The sequence below is a fragment of the Somniosus microcephalus genome, chromosome 7 (genome assembly GCF_052327205.1).
Source record: "Somniosus microcephalus isolate GS21.2 chromosome 7, FLI_Smic_1.0, whole genome shotgun sequence".
NCBI classification, from domain to species: Eukaryota; Metazoa; Chordata; class Chondrichthyes; order Squaliformes; family Somniosidae; genus Somniosus; species Somniosus microcephalus.
This window is the reverse complement of record NC_140993.1, coordinates 68,446,269-68,472,758: the sequence shown is the minus strand read 5'-3', so window position 1 is coordinate 68,472,758 and position 26,490 is coordinate 68,446,269. Positions and strand designations below refer to the sequence as shown.

Here is a 26,490-nt window from a genome sequence, read left to right as displayed (position 1 = left end):
ATTGCAGGTCTGTGGGGAAAGTGCGGGGGAGTGGGACTAGCTGAATTGCTCTTGCAGAGAGCTGGCACAGGCTTGACAGGCCGAATGGCCTCCTTCTGTGCTGTGATCATTCTATGATTCAATGATTCTATGTAACAATGGCAGCTGGTGCTTCAGATCAGCCTTTCTGGCCAGCTTGGCAACATTTGCTGCTGGACAACCCTCTACCAGCTGCATACTAATAGTTACCATTTTTTCCATTGCTCAGGTGGCTCCAGATTGGCCAACAAGCTTTTCCCCCTTTTGTATACCCACACGTGTCAAGTATTCAGCGCTCAGCCTGATAAATAAGGAAGGACTATTTGCCTGATGCTTCTCCTCAAAAACTCTTCTTGGAAAAGAAAAAGAAAAAAGAAAGAACTTGCATTTATATAGCGCCTTTCACAAACTCAGGATGTCCCAAAACGCTTTACAGCCAATGAAATAAGAACATAAGAACATAAGAACATAAGAAATAGGAGCAGGAGTAGGCCAATCGGCCCCTCGAGCCTGCTCCACCATTCAATAAGATCATGGCTGATCTGATCCTAACCTCAAATCTTCTATCACTCTACATCCACCCGAACCCATGTGATCTCCCGGGAGAGGCGAAAAACCAGATAAAGACCCAATGGCCAATTTGGGAGAAAAAAATCTGGGAAATTCCTTTCCGACCCATCTAGGCGATCGAAATTCTTCCAGGAGATCACTCTGTCCCTATATTTTCTACAGTACTTACCTTCTGTAAAGGCGATCTCCACCCCAGCCAGGAACAGGAATAAAACCATCTCCTGAAATCTAACACAGAATTAGAACACAGTAGGAGCAGAACCAGGCTACACGGCCCCTGGGCCCACTCCACTACCCACAGGGCCATGACCATTCCGAACCTAGACTCATGTCCAATTTCCTGCCCGCTCCCCGTAACCCTTAATTCCCTTTACTTCTAGGAAACTATCTATTTCTGTTTTAAATTTATTTAATGATGTAGCTTCCACAGCTTTCTGGGGCAGCAAATTCCACAAACCTACCACCCTCTGAGTGAAGAAGTTTCTCCTCATCTCAGTTTTGAAAGAGCAGCCCCTTATTTTAAGATTATGCCCCCTAGTTCTAGTTTCACCCATCATTGGGAACATCCTCACCGCATCCACCCGATCAAGCCCCTTCACAATCTTATATGTTTCAATAAGATCGCCTCTCATTCTTCTGAACTCCAATGAGTAGAGTCCCAATCTACTCAACCTCTCCTCATATGACCACCCCCTCATCCCCGGGATTAACCGAGTGAACCTTCTTTGTACTGACTCGAGAGCAAGTATGTCTTTTCTTAAGTATGGACACCAAAACTGTATGCAGTATTCCAGGTGCGGTCTCACCAATACCTTGTACAACTGCAGCAATACCTCCCTGTTTTTATATTCCATCCCCCTAGCAATAAAAGCCAACATTCCATTGGCCTTCTTGATCACTTGCTGCACCTGCATACTAACTTTTTGAGTTTCGTGCACCAGGACCCCCAGATCCCTTTGTACTACAGTACTTTCCAGTTTCTTGCCATTAAGATAATAACTTGAATACTTTTCGAAGTGTAGTCTCTATTGTAATGTAGGAAACACGGCAGCCAATTTGCACACAGCAAGCTCCCACAAACATCAATGTGATAATGACCAGATAATCTGTTTTATTGAAATTGGTTGAGGGATAAGCATTGGCCAGGACACCTGGAGAACTCCCCAGCTCCTCTTTGAATAGTGCGATGGGATTTTTTGTGTCCAACATAGAGGGCCGACGGGGCCTAAGTTTAACGTCTCATCCAAAATACTGCACCTCTGATAGTGCAGCACTGCCTTAGTGTTAGCCTAGATTTTGTGCTCAAGTCACTGGAGTGGGAATTGAACCCATAACCTTCTGACTCAGAAGCGAGCGTGCTACCAGTGAGCGATGGCTGGCACTGAATTTTTCACAAGACTAGTTAAACTGATGGTAATCCTAGTAAATTGCAAGAGCCCATACGGGCACTTTGTACAAAGATTACTTTAGTTTTGCAACTATGCACGTACACAAATGTGTACAAGGCACATTCTTCTCTCTCTCTTCCGTTGCCTAACAGCACATGCGACAGCCCATTTCCTCCACTGTTTTTTACACTCACCAGATCATGCCCTGCATTTTTCCGAAATGAAGACACCTGTCAGGGGGCCCCATTGGATGTCAACGCAGTATTCAGAGGCCGGAGCTTCGGTCTCTTCCTCAACGAGGCTACAAGGCTCATTGAGGGCCCCCAGTTGGTGGGAAATTCATGCCCAACAAGCCCTGCAATTTCTAAACACTACCCTGCCCCATGGCCAAATTCGGAAAGATCCCCCTGATAAGGCAGTTAACCCAGAATGCACAATGTTGATGCAGGGCCCCTTTTTGCCAATAATTAGCACGTAATCTGCCCCTCACAACACATGCGATCAATCAGAGAAGCAAGATATTTCTACCTGTGCTCATAGTGAAACGATGTCAATGGTTCAACGTATTTTCATTTCATCTAAGTTTTCCAGTGGTGCACTTAATCCTGTTTTTCTCGTGCTAATTTATGATCCTCTTATCCACTCTTTGCAGTCAAGGTTTGTCATCATATTGATTGCAATAAGTCATTAATGAGGCAAATTAAAAAATAAATGTCAGCACTGTTTGTGTTATCCTCTAGCTGCTTTGACGTTCTTTATCTCAAAAGGTTATTGGCATTTGAGCCTGACATTAAACTTTATTAGTAATTTAATGACAGATACAGGAGGGATCTCTGATTTATTTAGTTGAGACAGAAAAGCTGAAGTTTAGCCCCATGAGTAAAACTGTCACCGTTTTTCCAACTTGTGTTTATACGGTGTTTCACCATTGGCTAGCTTCTCGTCATTACCACCTTAAGCATCACTAGGGTGGAGAAGAGAGAGGGAAAGCTAGTTGGAGAAGAGAGAGGGAAAGCTAGTTGGAGAAGGAAGGGTTGATAGCATGGGATAGGTCCCTGTACTAATGTCACTCAGGATAGCAATAATTCTCCCCCCGCCCCACCCCAGTGCTGGGAGGGAGGGTAAAATTTAACCCCAGGGTACCAGCTCCTGATCACTGCCCAGTAACCCCCCGCCCACCCTACTGGAAAGTGTCTGTGTGGAAAGTGCCTAGACGGAATCAGGGCTTAGCTGTGATGCCACTCAAGATAGTCAATATGACTGCCACCCTGTCCAGAAAGAAAGGATGAATGTGATAGAGAAAACAAGGCAGGAAACTAATTTGAACTTAGTTATAATATGACTCAATACATACAGGTAAGGTACAACATGGAAATAGGTCATTTAGCCCAACCAGTCTGTGTTGACATTTGCCCTCCACGCAAGCAAATAGTCCTAATTACATTTACCTACCCTGTTCCCATATCCCTTCAACCCCTTTCCCTTCATCCACTTATCTAATCTAATTTTGAATGTTGGCATAATTTCTGCCTCAATTACTAACCCAGCAAGTGAATTCCACAGCCTCACAACTCTCTGTGTAAAGAGGTTTCTCCTGCCTCTGTTCTAAATCTCTTACGTTTAATCTTATAAATATAAGTTGTTGTTGTTGGTATATCTATGACCACTCATTCTTGACCTCTCAACCACTGGAAACCGCCTGCTTCTATTTATCCTGTCCCAGCCTTCATAATTAGCAACACTTCTATCATATCTTGATTTATCCCATCTTCTCTCCTATTTGCTTCAGTCTTCGTGTCCTGCATCATGTGGTTTGGTCCTGCACTTGAGCTTCTTAATAAAACGATATCTGCTCCAGTGATCTCCAATACTTTAAATGAAAGGTTGATCATAAACTAACAGCTAATTGCCCAGGAATACCATGTGACAGGACTTTCATATCTTGGTCAATCAGAGATATTTTTATGGTGTAATTTTGCTATATTGCTCTTGGTATAACGGAACCAATATGAGACTGATGCTTGCATTGAAAATATTTTTTAATAAGTTGATTTTTTCTTGATAGTGACACTGATAAGGATGTGAGGTCATTGAATTTTTTTTAAATTACAAATTGCAGTTGGCCTTCATGCTTTCATGAATGTGTCTTCAAATCATGTGGCTACCAGGATGGTAGAAGGCAAACTAGATGGACCTTGGTATTTTTTGTCTAGCAATTCCTATGTTCCTAGATCATTTCTTGTGACCTTTCTCCATCTTGCAGTTGTTTCCAGCCCTATTTACCAGCATGCACTCTGCTCTTCCAACTCTGGTATGATGTGCATTATTCTCGTCCCACCAGTCCCCCTGCTCCAGCATCAATGGCTGGCCTTGCCAGTGACGCTCGCATCTCAAAAATGAATTTAAAAAAAACTTGCTCCTCCCCACACGGCTGGGGAAATTAACTTTCAGCCCTTAAAACCCTGTTCCTAAACCTCTTCACCTTACTACCTCTTTCCCCAGTTTCAAAAGATTCCTTAAAGTCAAAAATCATCTCTCCAACTGCTTGTGGGCACTTCCCCTCATTATCCCTCCCCTCCATTTTGTTCAACCTCACTACTAGAAGTTCAAGAAGAAGGCCCAACACCACCTTCTTGGGGCTACTAGAGTTTTTTTTATTATTCATTCATGGGATCTGGGCGTCGCTGGCAAGGCCAGCATTTATTGCCCATCCCTAATTGCCCTCAAGATGGTGGTGGTGAGCTGCCTTCTTGAATACAACTGAATGTCTTGCTAGGCCATTTCAGAGGGCAGTTAAGAGTCAACCATATTGCTGTGGGTCTGGAGTCACGTATTAGCCAGACCGATTAAGGACGGCAGATGGACAATAAATGCCGGCCTTGCCAGTGACGCCCACATCCCAAGAATGAATTTTTAAAAACCTTGCTCCTCCCCACATGGCATGGGAAATTAACTTTTTTTTTCGAAAAGGTTTTTTTTAAACCAGGTTTTTCAAACAACAAATAAGCTTGAAATAAGCAGGATGGACACATTTTGGGATACGGTATATGAGTAATTTGAAACATGACATGCTTGGACAGAGCAGGTAACTTTGGAACAATGGTTCCCAAAGCTCTCCACCACTGGGGATTCCCTCACCTCATGTCTGGGCCTGTCTTAAAATACGCCTGTGCAGCGCCTTGGGATGTTTTACTACGTTAAAGGCGCTATGTAAATACAAGTTGTTGTTGTTGTAGACTAACTGATAGAGATTGATTGCTATGATTAGTCAACAACCCCGTGATCACTGTATCATGTGACTACCAGGATGGCAGAAGGCGAACTCGATAGACCTTGGTCTTTTTTGTCTAGCAATTCCGATGTTCCTGTGGTCAGCGTCATGTCTTTTTGCATCTACCCTGTCAAGCCCTGTAAGAATTTTGTATGTTTCGATGATTTCACCCTCATTCTTCTAAACTCTAGAGAATATAGGCCTAGTCTACTCAATCTCTCCTCATAGGACAATTCCCCCATCCCAGGAACCAGTCTGGTGAACCTTCGTTGCACTCCCTCTATGGCAAGTATATCCTTCCTTAGGTAAGCAGACCAAAACTGTACACAATACTCCAGGTGTGGTCTCACCAGGGCCCTATGTAATTGCAGTAAGACATCTTTACTCTTATACTCAAATCGTCTTGTAATAAAGGCCAACATGCCATTTGCTTTCCTAATTGCTTGCTGTACCTACATGTTAGCTTTCAGTGATTTGTGTACAAGGACACCCAGGACTCTCTGAACACCAACATTTCCCAATCTCTCACCATTTAAAAAACACTCTGCTTTTCTATTTTTCCTACCAAAGTGGATAACTACACATTTCTCCGCATTATATTCCATTTGCCATGTTCTTGCCTGTCTATATCCCCTTGAAGCCTCTTTGTATCCTCCTCACAACCTACATTCCCACCCAGCTTTGTATCATCAGCAAACTTGAATATATTACATTTGGTCCCCTCATTCAAATCATTGATGTAGATTGTGAATAGCTGAGGCCCAAGCACTAGTCCTTGTGGTACCCCATTAGTTACAGCCTGCCAACCCAAAAATGACCCGTTTATTCCTACTCTCTGTTTTCTGTCTGTTAACGAATCCTCAATTCATGCTAGTATATTACCCCCAATCCGATGAGCCTTAATTTTGTTTATGGAATGCATTCAAGATGGTTTCTAGATCAGTATGTCAAGGAACCTACCAGGGAATTGGCTATTTTAGATCTAGTACTGTGCAATGAGACAGGGTTAATTAATAACCTTGCAGTAAAGGAGCCTCGAGGAGCAGTGATCATAATATGATAAAATTTTATGTTGAGTTTGAGAGTGATTTAGTTAAGTCCAAAACTAGGGTCATTAACCTGAACAAAGCAAACTGCGTAGGTATGAGAGGTGAGTTGGCTAAGGTAGGTTGTGAAACTAGATTAAAAGGTATGCCAGTAGAAAAGCAATGGCAAACATTTAAAGAAATAATTCATAAATTGCAATGAATATACATTCCCTTAAGGAATAAAAACACCACAGGAAAAATGGTTCACCCGTGGCTAACAAGAGAACTTAAAGATAGTGTTAGATTAAAGGAAGAGGCTTATCCAGAACTCCCATGGAGCTGAGAGTAGCATGGCCCGCACTGCAGCCGCAACTGTGGGGTACTGTGCATGAGCGGCCTCAGTGACAGCGCGCATGCGCAGAAGGACACAGAAATATTCGTGCAGATAAACACTTTGGGCTCGATTTTGTTACTGGGGCGGGCTGGGGTCATGTAATCCGCTTTTCGTGTTAGCCACCTGATTCTAAAGTGGGAGAATGATGCGATTTTAACTTAAGTAGGCAATTGAGTTCCAGCGTGTGGGAACCCATGGCCCAATTCGTTATTTCAGTCTGAAACTCGCCTCCGATGATGTAATCACTGCTGCTGCATTTAAGGTCTGCAACAAGCCTTGCTTCTTCTGCAGACTGCCAGCCTTTTGGCCTTTCATGTTAGAGGGACCTGGAGGCAGAGTAACCAACGAGAGACCTAGGTCTGCTCCCAGGTTTGATGACGTTGCCCTGCAAGCTTTAGTGGAGGGAGCAAGGGCCAATAAAGAGGTGCTCTTCCCTTCTTCAGGGAGGAATAAGCCTCCCCAGCAGACCAAGGCTGTGTGGGTCCAGGTGGCCCAGGAGGTCAACTCTTTGTCGATAACCCGCAGAACCTGGCTTCAGGGCAGGAAGAGGTTTCATGACCTTATGCGCACTGGAAAAGTGAGTATGACTTTCCCATCACCCTCAATCTGATCCCCATTGCCTCTCCTCACCAGCACTCAGCTTTAGCAATCTCTTCCTCCACATCCCACTTGACACTGGCATCCAATGCACCCTTACCCATTCCCGCTCTCTCCATGGTCACATTCACCTAACTATTCGACTATGCAGCCCTCACACTCCCTATCACTGTGATGCTATGAAAGCAACTTACAAAACACAGGGAAGGCCCTTGGTCTTGCCACCTCACTCCATCTTTGTCTCCTTCTAAGCATCTATGCTATGGATTCTCTACACTCACTCCTTCATTCTCAGTCAAACTCCACTTGTCTCCCTCATTGCAGGAAAAGAGAGCTCACAATAAGAGGGAAAGAGCGAGGACAGGAGGAGGGCCACCTTCAGTAGCCCAGCTCACCCCCTGGGAGGAGGCAGGCCTGGAGATCGTGGGAGTGGAGGATGATGTGCAAGTGGGGGACGGACAGACGGGCGCATCACAGCAAGCTGGTGACAGAATAGTTTTCCATCTCTCTCATTGACATTGCATGAGTCGCTGATAATGATTCTGAAGCTCTAACAGATGGACTTATGATCATCTGCAATATGCAATGTGCATGTAACCTTGGCATCACATCTCTGACTCTTTCCTTTACTCCCCCACAGGACCATCAACAGCACCCGTCCCCACTAGCCAGGAGGAAGAGCCTGAGCCTCCAGACTCCTCAGAGGAAGCTCTGAGGGCGCAGCGTCAGCTGAATTAAGTGCACTCACACCTTGGTGGGACCATCGCGAGATAGAATAGTGTTGTCACCTGGTGTATCACAGCTCATAAGTGAGCATCAGCAGATTGTGGAGACAGGGACAGCAGTGGAGAGTCCTAGTCGGAGGGCGCAGGACTCTGCCAGCTCGGCTCAGCTGCATGTCGACCCTCTGCCTCTGGGTCCATCCACAAGATCAACGGTGCTGGAACTCCAGAAACAGATGCAGGAGTCTCTGGCAGGTTTTGTCATCAGGGTCACTGCGAGTGTGGAGTGAATGGAGGAGTCCATTGCGAACATGAGCAGAGCCTTTGTGGAGTCATTGGCGCATGAACGCATCAACATGGAAAGGATGGCAACCTCCATGGAGGTGATAAGTCGCCAGAGTGCAGAAAACATGGTGAGTTTTCAGAATAGACTGACATCTCTGGAGGAGCGATGGTCATCTATTGAACAGAGAAACCAGACCTTCATGGAAGTCCTTCTGAGTAGGACTGCCAGTGCAGATACGGGTCACCATGGCCCCCCTGATGTGCAGCAAGGTGCTCTCAAGCCACTTGCAAGCGCTGAGGGGGACCTGACCCATGAGAGGGAAGTTGGTGGCAGACATCAAGGAAGTGGGGGCTCCTCTCCAAGTGCTCACACTTCCATGCCACTGCAGAGCCCTCGGTCAGAACCCCACCAGAGTCCACACCTAACTGAGATCGGCGTCTCAACCCTAAACAGCCGCAGGAGCAGCAGACTGTTGGCAAGCCCTCACAGGTTCGCAACCCCAGAGGATGCCCGCCAAAGGTGTCGAGACAAGAGCAGCAAGAAAGTGAGCAAGGGGCCTCCACATCTGCTGAAGCCACAGGGGAAGCACCAGGTAGGAGCACGCGTAAGAGAAAGATACTGCACAAATAGTCACAAGGGTAGTCACTTGGGTGAAATTTGATGTTTAATGTTAAAAAGCCATCAGATGGTTACTGTAAATAAAAAATCTGATGGCTACTACTGCAGCTGTGGCATGTGTCATTTCGCTAATGGGACTTCCACATTGAGGGCTTAGGATTACTTGGTATATGCCTCAGTTGAGGAAACGCTCAGTGAAGGTGGCGAGAGGGGTTTCCCAGGAGGTCACACTGGAGATGGGTGTCAGGCTCCAAACTTCCACAGCTGTGGTTATGCCTTCTAAAAGTTCCCCCAGACCTGAGACAACAAAGTCCTGCCACCTGCAAATGATGGCTGATCAAATATCCTATTTAATGGTGGAGCTGCAGCTAATAGTCAGCAATCCAATTGTACTCCCGTCAGGTTTCACCGTCGTGTTTCAGCAGGCGTGCTTCACGTGGGAAAAGGGTTAAAATCACCAAGGCCTTTTAAAATGGCATTATAGAGGCAATTTAGTGCTTGTTAAGGGCCTTAAGGGCCTATCCCACCTTTTGGAGGTGGGAGCAGTAAACACGATTTCTTGAAAATTGCTTGGAGGCGGGATGGAGGCGAGGTTGGGCCCGCCCGCCACTTTTTGCAATTTTAACACCCCACACGCCTGCATTCCCGCCTCCATGGCCCTGTGAAATTCGAGCACTTTGTCTTGAATTTACTCTTTCCTGAATCCTCCCACCCACCCCACCACTTCATTAGTTTAAAGCCCTATATACTGCCCTAGTTATTTGATTCGTCAGGACACTGGTCCCAGCCCAGTTTAAGTGGAGCCTGCCTCCACGGAACAGCTCCCTCTTTCCCCAGTACTGGCACCAGTGCCCCATAATTTGAAACCCCTACTTTCCACACCACTCTTTGACCCACGCATTTAACCTTCTAATCTGTTTGTCCCTATGCCAATTTGCGTGTGGCTCAGCTAACAATCCAAAGATTATTACCTTTGAGGTTCTGCATTATAATTTTGACCCTCGCTCCTCAAACTCTCTCAGCAGAACCTCATTCCTAGTTTAACCTATGTCATTGGTTCCTACATGTACCATGACAACTGGATCCTCCCCCTCCCACTCCAAGTTCTTCTCCAGCTGCGAGGAGACATCCTTTACCCTGGCAGGCAACACAACCTTCGGAACTCCCGGTCGCGGCTGCAGAGAACAATATCTATCCCTCTGACTATACTGTCCCCTACCACAACTACATTCCCTTTCACTTGTATGGCCTCCTGTACCATGGTGCCATGGTCAGTTTGCTCATCCACCCTGCAGTCCTTGTTCTCATCCCCACAGGTAGCAAGTATCTCATACCTGTTGGTCAAAGTCAAGGGCTGAGGCTCCACCATCACTACATCCTGGGTCCCCATACCTTCCTGACTCGCAGTCACACACTCCTGTCCCTGACCATTGACGAATTCTAAAGTACTACTTAACCTAAGGGGTATGACTGCATCCTGGAACAAAGTATCCAGTTAACTCTCCCCCTCCCTGATGCCCTGCAATGTCGGTACCTCGTACTCCAGCTCAACAACTCTGAGCTGAAGTTCCTCGAGCTGCAGACACTTATCGCAGACGTGGTTGCTCGGGATCTCGCTGGTCTCCACAAACTCCCACGTGCTGCAGTTACAGCACACCACCTGGACTGCCATGTCTATCTAACCTTCTTTATTTATTTGGTTAGTTAATTAATTATTTTTTTTAATCAATTATTTTAGTTTTATTACTTAATTGATTTATCTAGTTTTAGTTACTAATTTAATAAAGTAAAGTTTTAGCAATTTACACTTTTTTAGCTAGCTTAGAGATTTAAAAAACTGTAATACTCACCAACCAATCACCTACCTTCTGTCCTGTGATGTCATTCCTTGATTTTTTTTTTGCTGTCTCTCTCTCTCTATCCTCCGCTATTTATTCCCCTGGCTCCGCTCCGTCCTCGACCAGGTCCGCCCTCGCTGCTGCCCTTGGTGAGTTTGGGCCTCTCTCTCCTCCGCCCTTTATTCCCCTGGCTCTGCTCCGTCCCCAACCAGGTCCGCTCCCAACGCTGCTCTCGGTAAGATCAGAAATGACAGCATAAAATGCTGGAAATACTGAGTTGGTCAGGCAGCATGTCAACCTGAGACGTGAACTCTGTTTTTCTCTCCATGGATGTTGTGTGACCTGCTGAGTATTCGCAGCATGTTCTGTCTTCTCAAAGTGCCTGCATTTACCATCCGCGCCCTTGCAAGTGTCCAGCAGCACTCCCTACACACTTAAAAAACTTTTCACATCTATTGCAGCAAGCCACCACTTTAATAAAATCAAAAAAAACAATCCAAACCCTTAAATTCAAAATTACCTGAATGATGTGTGTGTCCCTTTTTGAGCTGCAGACATCGCCACTGTCAGCCTGCTTGCACACCAGGTTAACCACGAGTCCTTAGGACACAGCACTAAATTCAGCGCTAGGACACCAAGGCTTCTTCGAAATAGTGCCATGGGATGTTTTACATCCACTTGAGAGAGCAGATGGGGCCTCGGTTTAACGTCTCACCTGAAAGACAGCACCTCTGACAGTGCAGCACAGTGGAGATTTTTGTGCTCAAGTCCCTGGAGTGGGACTTGAACCCACAACCTTCTGACTCAGAGGCAAAGGTGCTACCCACTGACTGACACACTTGTCTCTTCCAAAAGATGTACTGCATTGGTGTCAGCCTATGTTCAAGTCTCTAGAATGGAACTTGAACTCATGACCTTCTGTCTCAGAGGTGGGACCGCTACCACTGAGCCAAGACTATCAACTTAGTTGAGTATACAGAGGCTCTGCTGTATCACATCTAGGCAATAGTGACCATAATATAATCTGCTTTAAGATGATTATTGAGAAGGACATAAGTATGACGAAAGCCAGGGTAATAGATTGGAGAAAAGCTGATTTTGAGCGGCTGAGAATAGAACTTGGGAAAATAAAATGGGCAACAATATTGGCAAACAACGATATAGAACAGCAATGGGAAACATTTAAAACAGTGTTCAACAGAATGCAGGAACAATATATTCCGCTAAAAGGAAAGAACAAACTAAACACTAATGAGACTCCATGGATGAATAAAGCCATAAGGGAACAATTGAAGGTAAGGAATAAGGCATAAATTAAGTACACAGACAGCAGAGGAGTGCATGATAAGGGAGAATATGAAGAGATTAGGAGAGAAGTCAAAGAAAAATTAGGATGGCAAAGAGGAACTATGAAATTAAATTATCAAGGAACATAACACAAAATAGTAAAATATTTTACAGGCACATCAATAAAAAAGGACGGTTGGGATGGGAATAGGGCCATTAAGACAGAAAAATACCACAGGTAACGATAGAGAGATGGCAGAAATATTAAATAATTATTTTGCTTCAGTATTTACCAGGGAGATAGATCAGGTGGACATGACATTGGATGATGAGATTAGTAATAAGATAAGTGCATTTAAAATAAAAAGAGGGGATATATTAAATAAACTAATCAAACTCAAAGAGGATAAAACCTGTGGTCCGGATAGATTGCATCCACGCATTTTAAAAGAATCTAGGGAAGAGATAGCAGAGGCATTACTACACATATTTAATAATTTGTTTTAAAAAGGTGTAGTGACAGAGGACTGGCAGATAGCTAACATAATACCGATATTTAAGAAGGGGGATAGAACATGTCCAGGGAACTATAGACCAGTCAGCTTAACATCGGTGGTAGGAAAAATAATGAAATCCCTACTAAAGGAGAAAAGAGAAGAACGTCTAGAAACCAAAAACATAGTAATGAATAGTCAGCATGATTTTCAAAAGGGAAAGTCTGGCTTGACCAACCTCATTGAATTTTTTGAAGAGGTAACAGAGAGAGTAGACAATGGTAATGCAGTAGATGTAATTTATCTAGATTTTCAAAAGACCTTCAATAAGGTAGCCCATAATAGACTGGTGAACAAAGTCAGACAATGCGGAGTTAGGGGGCAAGTAGCAGAATGGATAGCTAGCTGGCTTCATGACAGAAAGCAGAGATTAGGAGTAAAGGGTAGCTATTCACAGTGGCAGAAGGTGGGTAGTGGTGTTCCACAAGGATCAGTGCTGGGACCACTGCTGTTCACAATTTATGTTAATGATTTGGACTTTGGAATCAAAAACACAATTTCTAAATATGCGGATGACACCAAATTGGGGGGGATAGTCAATACTGAGGAGGACTGCAACAAATTACTGGAGGACATCAATAAACTTGCAGAATGGGCATATAATTGGCAAATGAAGTTCAACACAGATAAATGTGAGGTATTACATGTTGGTAGGAAGAAAAGGGAGGTCACTTATTACTTGGAGGGTGCGAGTCTAGGTGGGGTAGAGGAACAAAGGGATCTTGGAGTACAAATACACAAATCACTAAAAGTTGCCACACAGGTTAGCAAGGCCATAAAAAAAGCAAACCAAGCACTAGGGTTTATTTCTAGAGGTATAGAATTGAAAAGTAGGGAAGTTATGCTAAACCTGTATCGAACTTTGATTAGACCACACTTAGAGTACTGCGTACAGTTCGGGTCACCATATTATAGAATCATAGGATCATAGAAAGTTACAGCACGGAAGGAAGCCATTTCGGCCAATCGTGTCTGCGCCGGCCAACAAAGAGCTATCCAGGATAATCCCACTTCCCAGCTCTTGGTCCGTAGCCCTGCAGGTTAGAACATCCCAAGTGAACATCCAAGTACTTTTTAAATGTGGTTAGGGTTCCTGCCTCTACCACCCTTTCAGGCAGTGAGTTCCAGACCCCCACAACCCTCTGGGTGAAGAAATTTCCCCTCAAATCCCCTCTAAACCTTCCACCAATTACTTTAAATCTGTGTCCCCTGGTTTTTGACCTCTCTGTTAAGAGAAATAGGTCCTTTCTATCCACTTTATCTATGCCCCTCATAATTTTATACACCTCAATAAGGTCTCCCCTCAGCCTCCTCTGTTCCAAGGAAAACAGACCCAGCCTGTCCAGTCTTTCCTCATAGCTAAGATTCTCTACTCCCGGCAACATCCTTGTAAATCTCCTCTGTACCCTCTCTAGTGCAATCACACCTTTCCTGTAATGTGGTGACCAGAACTGCACGCAGTACTCTAGCTGAGGCCTAACTAGTGTTTTATACAGCTGAAGCATAACCCCCCTGCTCTTGTATTCTATACCACTGTAGGAATGTCTAGTTCCTATCAAGAGACTGAGGTCGACTCAGGGAATCAAACAAACGATGTTTATTGAAAAACTAACAGAGTTTAACAACAAAATGCAAGAGAACTACGTATACAGGTCTAGTCAGTTCGGAGGCTCCACGAGGACTGCTAGGGCAGTCCCATGGTTGGCGTCATGACGTCATCACGTTTTTCCCGCCGGTGGGGGATCATGTGATGAACGACGTGACGTCATCACGTTTGCCCGCGCTCTTAAAGGGACCGCGCTCTGTACATGCAAACAGTAAAAACAAAGATACAGACTCAGGCTGTAGCTAACGTATTGTTAAAGGGAATTATATACAGTTGGTCTGAGTCCCTTAGTGGCTCCGCCACATGCGCCCCCCCAGAATTGTCTTTAACAGAAACGGCGAGGAGGCCTGACAAGCCTGTCAGAGCGACTTCTGTACATTTGAAGTGGAAGCTGTTGGACGGCGGGTGGGTTGGCGGGCGGTTGCACTTGATCTGGCACGGTGACTGTGGACGGTCGGTCACGCTTTGGCGGCTGTGCGGTCTCAACCGGGCGGTCAAGGTCCAAGTGAGCCGGCTTCAACCGGTCAACCGAAATATGGTCCGGTTTACCCCCGATGTCCAATGAGAAAGTTTGGTCTCCTGGCTCTAGCACGCGGAAAGGACCAGTGTAAGGGGCCTTGAGCGGATCCCGATGAGCGTCGTGGCGGATGAACACAAATTCGGAGTTCTTCAGCTCTGCTGGGACGTGGGAGCTTTGAAAGCCATGATGTGACGTTGGTACTGGTGCAAAACACCTGGCAGCCTCCTGGTGGCTGATGAGTTGCTTGGATGCGGACCATGGCTCTGTTGGAGTCGGAAGGAAATCGCCTGGCACGCGGAGCGGCTGGCCATAGATGAGCTCTGCCGAGGACGAGCGAAGATTTTCCTTGGGTGCCGTGCGAAGACTCAACATGACCCATGGTAACCTGTCCACCCAACCAGCACCTTGGAGGCTGGCCCTCAGTGTGGCTTTGAGCGACCTGTGAAATCGCTCGCACAGGCCGTTCGTCTGTGGGTGGTAGGCTGTGGTGCGATGTAGCTTGATGCCGAGCCCTTGAGCCACTGCATTCCAGAGCTCAGAGGAAAACTGCGGCCCACGATCGGAAGAGGTGTCTGCCGGTACCCCGAAACAGGCGACCCAAGAGGAGATGAATGCCCTGGCTACGTCCGCGGAAGTGGTGGATGACAAAGGAACTGCCTCTGGCCATCTAGTGGTGTGGTCCACCATCGTAAGAAGATGAGTAAACCCGTGCGAAGGTGGAAGTGGCCCCACCAGGTCCACATGCATGTGATCGAACCGACGTTCCGGAACAGCGAAGGTGGCCAATGGAGCCTTGACGTGACGCTGCACCTTGACCTTTTGGCAGACCACACAGGTGTTGGCCCAGTCGCGGACATCCATATGCATGCCCCGCCACACGAATTTGGACGACATCAGCCGTTGCGAGGCCTTCATGCCCGGGTGTGACAACCCGTGTATGGCATCAAAGACTTTTCGGCGCCAGGTGACCGGCACGATAGGGCGAAGATCTCCTACGGAGACGTCGCAAAGTAGTGTGGTGCCCGCGGCATGGAATTGGACGTCGGGCGCTTGGAGGCTGGAGGGGCTGGTTCGGTAAGCTTGCACCTCTGGATCCGAGGCTTGATCTGCAGCCATGAGGGCATAGTCGATGCCCAGCTGAACTGCATGAACAGTCGTGCGGGAGAGGCAATCTGCCACCAGGTTGTCCTTAATGGCCACGTGCTGAATATTAGCGGTGAACTCCGAAATAAACGTAAGGTGACGTTGTTGTCGGGCTGACCACGGTTTGGCGGTCTCGGCCATGGCGAACGTCAGGGGCTTATGGTCAACAAAAGCAGTGAAGGGACGTCCTTCCAGGAAGAACCGGAAATGGCGGATCGCGAGGAAAAGAGCTAGCAACTCCCGGTCAAAAGTACTGTATTTTCACTCGTTGCACTGTAGTTGACGGCTGAAGAACGCCAGCGGTTGCCACGTACCATTTACCCACTGTTCTTGCACTGCGCTGATGGCGTAGTCTGACGCGTCGGTGGTGAGGGCGATGGTGGCACCTGGCAGCGGGTGCGCCAGCATGGTCGCATTGGCGAGGGCACCTTTCATGTCCATGAACGCCCGGTCCATGTCGACCGCCCAGCCAACCAGATCCTTGCCAGACTTGCCCTTGAGGGCCTCGTACAGGGGCTGCATGAGCAGAGCTGCCTTGGGCATGAAGCGGTGATAAAAATTTACCATCCCGAGGAAGTCCTGCAGGGCCTTGATGGTCTGTGGGCGTGGAAAGGACATCACCGCCGCTACCTTTGCTTGTAAAGGCACTGCTCCCTCCGGTGCAATGCGATGCCCCAGGAAATCGATGTGCGGTAGACCAAACTGACACTTGGCCGGGTTAAGAATCAGGCCATGGTGGCTGAGGCGACGAAAGAGAGCGCTCAGGTGCGCAATGTGTTCCTCTTTGTTCCGACTGGCCATGAGGATGTCGTCTAAATAGACGAAAATGAATTCGAGGTCCCGCAGCACAGAGTCCATGAGACGCTGGAAGGCCTGGGCAGCGTTCTTCAAACCAAAGGGCATCCACAGGAATTCAAACAGGCCGAATGGGGTGATGACTGCTGCCTTCTGCACATCCTGCGGGTGTACCGGGCCCTGGTGGTATCCTCGGACCAGATCCACCTTTGAAAACACAGTGTTCCCAGCCAAATGGGCAGAGAAATCCTGAATGTGGAGGATCGGGTATCGATCACGAGTGGTAGCATCGTTAAGCCGTCGATAGTCGCCGCATGGCCCCCATCCGCCGCCAGGTTTCGGTACAATGTGGAGAGGCGAAGACCAGGGACTATTGGACCGGCTAATTATTCCCAGACGTTCCATCGTAGCGAACTCCACCTTCGCAACCGCCAGTTTGCCGGGTTCGAGGCGCCGGGCCCACACGTGGACCGGGGGGCCGGTGGTAGTGATGTGGTGTTCCACACCATGCTTCGTAGTCGTAGAGGAGAATGTAGGCCTGGTCAGGTCCGGAAATTCTCCGAGCAGGCGAGTGAACTTGTCCGGAGTTGGGAAAGCGCAGGAGACGGTGCGCGACATGGTGTTGCCCTGGTGACAGGGAATGGAGTGAAACGTGGCCGCGTTGACCAGCCGCCGGTTCCGCACATCGACCAGGAGGCCGTTGGCGCACAGGAAATCCGCGCCGAGGATGGCTTGTGAAACCCGGGCCGTAACAAATTCCCAAACAAATCGCTGGCCGCCGAAACACACCTGGACCCGCCGTTTGCCGAAGGTCCAGATAGCACCACCGTTAGCCGCTTCGAGTGAGATACCGTGCCTCCCAGATTGAACATCCATAGTTAACGCGGGAATAATGCTGCACTGTGCGCCGGTGTCGCATAGGAATCGTCGACCAGAGATGGAATTGGTGATGAACAACAGCTTGCCAGAATTTCCGATTGCCATCGCAGCCACGGGGCACCTGTCAGACCCGCTCTTCTGTCGCCGGGGTTGCAGTTGGAGATTTTTTGTTTTTTTGGGCGCGAAGTTGCAGGGTGGGTGGCAACATTGGGCTTTCGTGCCAAACCGCGCGTGGTAGAAGCACAGCCCCGCAGGGTGAGGGGCTGGGGCGGCGTACATGGGGGATGGACGCCTCATGGCAGCGCAGTACTGCTGCGTCACCGTGAAAATTTTATCCGCTTCGGCTGCAAGCTCAGCGCAGTCTGTGACCTTGGACCGGGCCAGAGCAGCCTATATCTGCTCCGGTAGCTGACTGAGGAATAGCTCCCTGAAGAGGAAGCATTGCAGTTCGGAGCCAAGGAGCATGAGCACTTGGCTCATGAGTTCCGACGGCTTGGAGTCCCCGAGGCCAGGCATAGCGAGCAGTCGGTGGGCGCGCTCCGACTTCGTGAGCCCGAAGACCTGCAGCAACCGCACCTTGATCGTTTCATACTTGCCGTCGTCCGGTGGGTTTTCGAGCAGGCTGACGATCCGCGAGGCGGTGGAGCTGTCAAGCGCGGAGACCACGTAAAAGTAACGGGTCTGATCCGCAACGATGTTTCGTAGTGCGAACTGGGCTTCGACCTGGATGAACCACGAGGCCGCGTGTTGTTCCCAGAATTGCGGTAGCTTCAATGCAGCAGCGTTTGTTTCCATGCTTCGCTCCTTCTGCGAAAAACGTTCGCAAAAGTCGGGGTCACCAATGTAGGAATGACTAGTTCCTATCAAGAGAATGAGGTCGACTCAGGCGATCAAACAAATGATGTTTAATGAAAAACTAACAGTGTTTAACAACAAAATGCAAGAGAACTACGTATACAGGTCTAGTCAGTTCGGAGGCTCCACGAGGACTGCTAGGGCGGTCCCGTGGTTGGCGTCATGACGTCATCATGTTTTTCCCGCCGGTGGGGGATCATGTGATGAATGACGTGACGTCACCACGTTTGCCTGCGCTCTTAAAGGGACCGCGCTCTGTACATGCAAACAGTAAAAACAAAGATACAGACTCAGGCTGTAGCTAACATATTGTTAAAGGGAATTATATACAGTTGGTCTGAGTCCCTCAGTGGCTTTGCCACACCATGGCTAATAAAGGCAAGCATTCCGTATGCCTTCTTAACCACCTTATCTACTTGGCCTGCTACCTTCACTCCAAGGTCCCTTTGTTCCTCTACACTACTCAGTGTCCTACCATTTAATGTGTATTCCCTTTCCTTGTTAGCCCTCCCCAAATGCATTACCTCACACTTCTCCAGATTGAATTCCATTTGCCACTGTTCTGCCCACCTGACCAATTTATTGATATCTTCCTGCAGTCTACAGCTTCCTTCTTCAGTATCAACCACACAGCCGATTTTAGTATCATCTGCAAACTTCTTAATCATACCCCCTTATAAAAAGGATATAGAGGCACTGGAGAGGGTGCAGAGAAGATTTACAAGGATGATACGAGGGTATGCATATCAGGAAAGGATGAGCGGGCTGGGTCTCTTTTCTCTTGCAAAAAGAAGGCTGAGGGGTGACTTACTAGATGTCTTTATAATTATGAAAGGTTTTGATAGAGTGGATAAAGAGAGTGGCCTAGAAATTCAGTTTGGGGCGGCCAGCTCGCTCGCGCCCAGAAAGTACCACTGCGCGCGGAGCCACTTGCGCCCGCCGGAAATTCAGTTTCAGCGCCCCAACTCGAAGGCGGCCGCTATTCAAGGGTTTCGGCGCCCCCGCTTGGGGCGCTGAAACTGAATATCGGCGCGCTAGGTGCCGCAGCACCACCCGCTGCGGAGCGGCAAGCTGCGGTACTGCAGGCCTTCCTCCCTCTCTTAAGGGGGAGGTGCCTGCAACAGCGAGATCGCCGCTCGCTAGTGCCGGCAAATGAGCCCGGCACCACGGAGAAGTGCCGGGCTCCCGGAAAACAGCCGGCAATGCCGCGGGGGGGGGGGGTGGAGGAGGCCGGGGAAGGAGGTGCGGGCAGGCGGCCGCCGAAAAAGCGGCCGACCGCACCTCCGCCTTAACTCGCCCCACTAACGCTACAGGACGGCCCCGTTTTCTGATCGCTGTTTGCGGTCGCTGCGGAAGAGGCGGCCGCAACTAAATATGGCGGTCGGGCCGGTAGCGGGGCGGTAGCGGGGCACTGCGCACACCGATGATGTCATCGGTGGCGGCGCAGCGCTACTGGCTAATGCCGCCATTACCGCAGCGCTGAATATCGGCGAAAGCTCAGCAAGTGGCGCAAAAGCCCTCTTTGGGCGAAAACTGGGCGCAAAGCCTACTGAATTTCTAGCCCAGTGTTTCCTCTTGTGGGGAAGAGCATAAGTGGAGGCCATTAATATAAGATAGTCACCAAGATATCCAATAGGGAATTCAGAAGAAACCTCTTTACCCAAAGAGTAGTGAAAATCTGCAACTTGCTACCACAGGGAATGGTTGAAGCAAATAGTATAGATGTATTTAAGGGGAAGCTAGACAAGCATATGAGGGAGAAGAGATTCGAGGGTTATGCTGATAGAAACATAGAAACATAGAAGATAGGAGCAGGAGTAGGCCATTCGGCCCCTCGAGCCTGCTCCGCCATTCAATGAGATCATGGCTGATCATCCAAATTCAGTACCCTGTCCCTGCCTTCTCCCCATATCCCTTGATCCCTTTAGCCTTAAGAAATATATCTAACTCCTTCTTGAATATATTTAATGAATTGGCCTCAACTGCCTTCTGTGGTAGAGAATTCCACAGGTTCACCACTCTCTGGGTGAAGAAATTCCTCCTCATCTCTGTCCTAAATGGTTTACCCCTTATCCTTAGACTGCGGCCCCTGGTTCCGGACTCCCCGGCCATCGGGAACATCCTTCCTGCATCAAGTCTGACTAGTCCTGTTAGAATTTTATAAGTTTCAATGAGATCCCCTCTCATTCTTCTAAACTCCAGCGAGTATAAGCCCAATCGACCCAATCTGTCCTCATACGTCATTCCTGCCATCCCAGGTATCGGCCTGGTGAATCTTCGCTGCACTCCCTCCATGGCAAGAACATCCTTCCTCAGATAAGGCGACCAAAACTGCACACAATACTCAAGATGTGGTCTCACCAAGGCCCTGTACAACTGCAGCAATACATCCTTGTTCCTGTACTCGAACCCTCTCGCTATGAAGGCCAACATACCATTTGCCTTCCTAACCGCCTGCTTCACCTGCATGCTTTCCTTCAGCGACTGGTGCACAAGGACACCCAGGTCTCGTTGCACTTCCCCTTCTCCCAATCTATTGCCGTTCAGATAATAATCTGCCCTCCTGTTTTTGCCACCAAAGTGGATAACCTTGCATTTATCCACATTATACTGCATCTGCCATGCATCTGCCCAATCATCCAACCTGTCCAAATCATACTGGAGTTTCTCGGCATCCTCCTCACAGCACACACACACACCCATTTGTGTCGTCTGCAAACTTGGAGATATTACATCTAGTTCCCTCATCTAGATCATTAATATATATTGTGAATAGCTGGGGTCCCAGGACTGATCTCTGCGGTACCCCACTAGTCACTGCCCACCACTCGGAAAAAGACCCATTTATTCCAACTCTTTGCTTCCTGTCTGCCAACCAGTTCTCTATCCAAGTCAGTACCTTGCCCCCAATCCCATGTGCCTTAACTTTACATGCTAATCTCTTACGCGGGACATTATCGAAAGCCTTCTGAAAGTCCAAATACACCACATCCACTGGTTCTCCCTTATCTATTTTACCAGTTACATCCTCAAAAAATTCCAGTAGATTAGTCAAGCACGGTTTACCTTTTGTAAATCCATGTTGACTTTGTCCGATCCTGTCACTGTTTTCCAAGTGCTCTGCTATTACATCTTTTATAATGGACTCTAGCATTTTCCCCACTACCGATGTCAGGCTTACCGGTCTATAATTCCCCGTTTTCTCTCTACCACCTTTTTTGAATAGTGGGGTAACATTAGCTACCCTCCAATCCATGGGAACTGTTCCAGAGTCTATCGAATTTTGGAAGATGACCAGCAATGCATCTATTATTTCTAGGGCCACTTCCTTAAGTACCCTAGGATGTAGATTATCAGGCCCTGGGGATTTATCGGTCTTCAATCCCGTCAATTTCCCTAACAAAATACTGATTTCTTTCAGTTCCTCCCTCTCATTAGACCCTATGTTCCCCAACATCTCTGGGAGGTTATTTGTGTCCTCCTTTGTGAAGACAGAACCAAAGTATGTATTTAATTGGTCTGCCATTTCTTTGTTCCCCATTATAAATTCCCCTGATTCTGACTGCAAGGGACCTACGCTTGACTTCACCAATCTTTTTCTCTTCACATATTTATAGAAGCTTTTACAGTCAGTTTTAATGTTCCCTGCAAGCTTACTCTCGTGCTCTATTTTCCCCCTCTTAATTAATCCCTTTGTCCTCCTTTGTTGAATCCTAAACTTCTCCCAATCCTCAGGTTTGCTGCTTTTTCTGGCCAATTTATATGTTATCTCCTTGAATCTTATGTTATCCCTAATTTCCCTTGTTAGCCACGGTTGATTCACCATTTTTGTTTTATTTTTATGCCAAACAGGGATGAACAAATTCTGTAGTTCATCCATGCGACCTTCAAATGTTTGCCATTGCCTATCCACTGTCAACCCTTTGAGTAACATTCCCTAATCAATCCTACTCAACTCGCGCCTCATACCATCGTAGTTTCCTTTATTTGAATTCAGGACCCTAGTCTCAGAGTCAAATACTTCACTCTCCATCTTAATGAAGAATTCTATCATATTATGATCACTCCGCCCCAAGGGGCCTCGCACAACAAGATTGCTAATTATTCCTTTCTCATTACATAATACCCAGTCTAAGATGAGGAAAGACAGGAGGAGGCTCGTGTGGATCATAAACGCCGCCATGGACTGGTTGGGCCGAATGGCCTGTTTCTGTGCCGTAGATCCTATGTAATCCTATGTAAGTTGTGAGGAGGATGCAGAAGCTTCAAGGGGATATGGACCGGCTAAGTGAGTGGGCAGGAATGCGGCAAATGGAATATAATGTTGAGAAATGAGAAGTGAAAAGAAATGCTGCTGCAGCTATCTCCATGCCCCCCAGACCAATTTCACTTGGTTAGTGTTGTGGCCATTTCCAACAGCTGTTAAAGACTTTGCTGGTCAACACAAAATTTTCTCCGAGTGTCAGCAACTTTTCCGACCATAACGTGGCACCACAGTCCAGTCTGATCCAGCCCTCGCCCAATATCCACACACAAAGGTACGGCTCTTTAGGTGTCACTGGATAACAATCTGATGCAGGAACCCTGGCTGATTTTGTCCTCCTTAGCTCAAGGATACTGAGGCCATTTGTAGTACCCTGTGCTCAGATCAGCCCCTCACCCCACTCTGCGCAGACTAGGAATCAAGCCCTGGACCTTCCAGGGTTTATGAGCAACATATTGCAACTATTTTTAGGGTGTGGGCAACATTGGCAAAAGCTGCATTGATTGGATATCTCTAATTGTCACTTATGAAGGTGGGCCTGAATAGCAAAGGTTTTCTTTTTAACAACTTGCTTACTAAGCCACTTCAGAGGGCACAAGAGTCAATCGTCTACTTTGGAAATGGAGTCACACAAAGGCCAGCCCGGGTAAGGATGGCAGGTTCCCTTCTCTGAAGGACTTTAGTGAACCAGTTGGGTTTATATGACAATCTGGCAGTTTCCATGTCGTTTTTTTTCAGGTGCCGATTTCCCAACTTGCCATGCTGGGATTTGAACTCACAACCTCTTGGTCACTCGGGCCGTACTTTAACCACAACACTACTGTACCCAGGAAGTACTAGAAATGTACAGCAGGTCAGTCAGCATCTGAGAAATAAAACAGGCCACACTGCTGAACAGCTCTTTTCTGTCTGCAGGAGTGTTCCTTGCCTGCAGCTCACCACTTCAACTCCCTCTCTCTTCTCTGCAGAAGATTAGTGAACCAGTTTGGTACTTTCAGCAATCCGGCAGATTTTGTGGTACTGGTCCACAAATGACCGGCTTTGGTAAACTAAATTTCACAACTTGCCACGGTCCTATTTGAGCTCTGGGCTGCTATTCGGTACCATAACCACCATGATAGAGAGCCGAGGACAAATGTTAGTCTTTTGTTTAAGTAAAATTACATCCAGAAAAACACTTCTGTCTCCCTAAGGGAGTCAGAATGTCCTTTTAAAATAATTATTTGGAATTTAAATCTTTTTGAAATGCAATTAGAATGACATCAACACCATTGTTGATTCACTCAGAGGTGTCGAGGCCAAGTGTTGAGAGAATTGTTCTGATACACACTCGGCGCCATCTGTCCTTTTAACTTTCATTGTCATCTCATTACCATGAGATCAGTTACTTTTCCGGAAGCTTCTTCCATCTTCGCTCAACCATGTGGTCTACTAATTGCTTTTGTCGGTGAACTTAGTTCTTTCCGCTTTTGCTCATCTTTCTCTGTTAGGATTCTTGGATAAACTTTTTCGCATTATTCATTCTCGGGATGTGGACATCGCTGGCAAGGCTGGAACTTATTGCCCATCCCTATTTGCTCTGAGAATATGGTGGTGGGCCTCTTCTTGAACCACTGCAAGTGGTTTGACAGAGTCATAGAAACATAGAAACATAGAAGATAGGAGCAGGAGTAGGCCATTCGGCCCTTTGAGCCTGCTCCGCCATTCAATGAGATCATGGCTGATCATCCAAATTCAGTACCCTGTTCCTGCCTTCTCCCCATATCCCTTGATCCTTTTAGCCTTAAGAAATATATCCAACTCTTTCTTGAATATATTTAATGAACTGGCCTCCACCACCCTCTGTGGCAGAGAATTCCACAGGTTCACCACTCTCTGGGTGAAGAAATTCCTCCTCATTTCAGTCCTAAATGGCTTACCCCTTATCCTTAGACTATGACCCCTGGTTCTGGACTCCCCGGCCATCAGAAACATCCTTCCTGCATCTAGTCTGTCCAGGCCTGACAGAATTTTATAGGTTTCGATGAGATCCCCTCTCAATCTTCTAAACTCCGGTGAGTATAAGCCCAATCAACACAATCTCTCCTCATACGTCATTCCTGCCATCCCAGCTATCAGCCTGGTGAATCTTCACTGCACTCCTTCCATGACAAGAACGTCCTTCCTCAGGTAAGGCGACCAAAACTGCACACAATACTCAAGGTGCGGTCTCACCAAGGCCCTGTACAACTGTAACAAGACATCCTTGTTCCTGTACTCGAACCCTCTTGCTACGAAGGCCAACATACCATTTGCCTTCTTAACCGCCTGCTGCACCTGCATGCTTACCTTCAGCGACTAGTGCACAAGAACACCCAGGTCTCTTTGCACTTCCCCTTCTCCAAATCTATTGCCATTCAAATAATAATCTGCCTTCCTGTTTTTGCCACCAAAGTGGATAACCTCACATTTATCCACATTATAGTGCATTTACCATGTTTCTGCCCAATCACCCAACCTGTCCAAATCGTACTGGAGTTTCACGACATCCTCTTCACAGCCTACCCTCCCACCCAGCTTTGTGTTGTCTGTTATACAGCACATAGAGTCATAGAGTTATACAGCACAGAAAGAGGCCCTTCAGCCCATCATGTCTGCACCGGCCGTCAAACCCTATCTATTCTAATGCCATTTTCCAGCACTTGGTCCATAGCCTTGTATGCTATGGCGTTTCAAGTGCTCATCTAAATGCTTCTTGAATGTTGTGAGGGTTCCTGCCTCTACCATCCTTTCAGGCAGTGAGTTCCAGATTCCAAAAAGTTTTTCCTCAAATCCCCTCTAAACCTCCTGCCCCTTAGCTTGAAACTATACCCCCTGGTTATTGACCCCTCTACTAAGGGGAAAAGTTCCTTTCTATCTACCCTATCTATGCCCCTCATAATTTTGTACACCTCAATCAGGTCTCCCCTCAGCCTTCTCTGCTCTAAGGAAAACAACCCCAGCCTGTCCAGTCTCTCTTCATAGCTGAAACGCTCCAGCCCAGGTAACATCCTGGTGAATCTCCACTGCACCCTCTCCAATGCAATCACATCCCTCCTATAGTGTGGTGACCAGAACTGCACACAATATTCCAGCTGTGGCCTAACTACTGCTTTGTACAGCTCCATCATAACCTCCCTGCTCTTATATTCTATGCCTCGGCTAATGAAGGCAAGTATCGCATATGCCTTTTTAACCACCTTATCTACATGTCCTGCTGCCTTCAGGGATCTATGTACATGCACACCAAGGTCCCACTGATCCTCTGTCCTTCCTAGGATCTTACCATACATTGTGTGTTCCCTTGACTTGTTAGTCCTCCCAAAATGCATCACCTCACACTTTTCAGGGTTAACTTCCATTTGCCACTGTTCTGCCCATCTAACCATCCTGTCTATATCGTCCTGTAGCCTGAGGCTTTCCTCCTCACTATTTACCACTCCATCAATTTTCGTGCCATCTGCGAACTTACTGATCATAAGAACATAAGAACATAAGAAGTAGGAGCAGGAGTAGGCCATACGGCCCCTCGGGCCTGCTCCGCCATTCAATAGGATCATGGCTGATCCGAATCTAGACTCACGTCCTTCCCTGCCCTCTCCCCGTAACCCCTAATTCCCTTATCTGCTAGGAAACTGTCTATCTCCATGTGATGAAATATTCCATTCATCACTCATCAGTATTTCTCTGCCTGTGACTGTGGTTGGTTTCAGTTTCATTTCCATTGTATTGTACTGTGTGTAGGGCTCCGCCCATACCTGGCTCCTATGTAAGCTGGCCCAGCCTGCAGCACATCCAGTACGGCAGACCTCTGGATGGAAGATACATTCTCCTCTGTG

The 26,490-nt window shown here is 47.4% G+C and overlaps 1 protein-coding gene across 1 annotated transcript in view; it reads right to left on the bottom strand.

The window, feature by feature from the left end:
- Positions 1–26,490, bottom strand: part of LOC147114688 (transmembrane inner ear expressed protein-like) — a 271,053-nt gene that overhangs the window by 196,611 nt on the left and 47,952 nt on the right. The window lies entirely within an intron of this gene.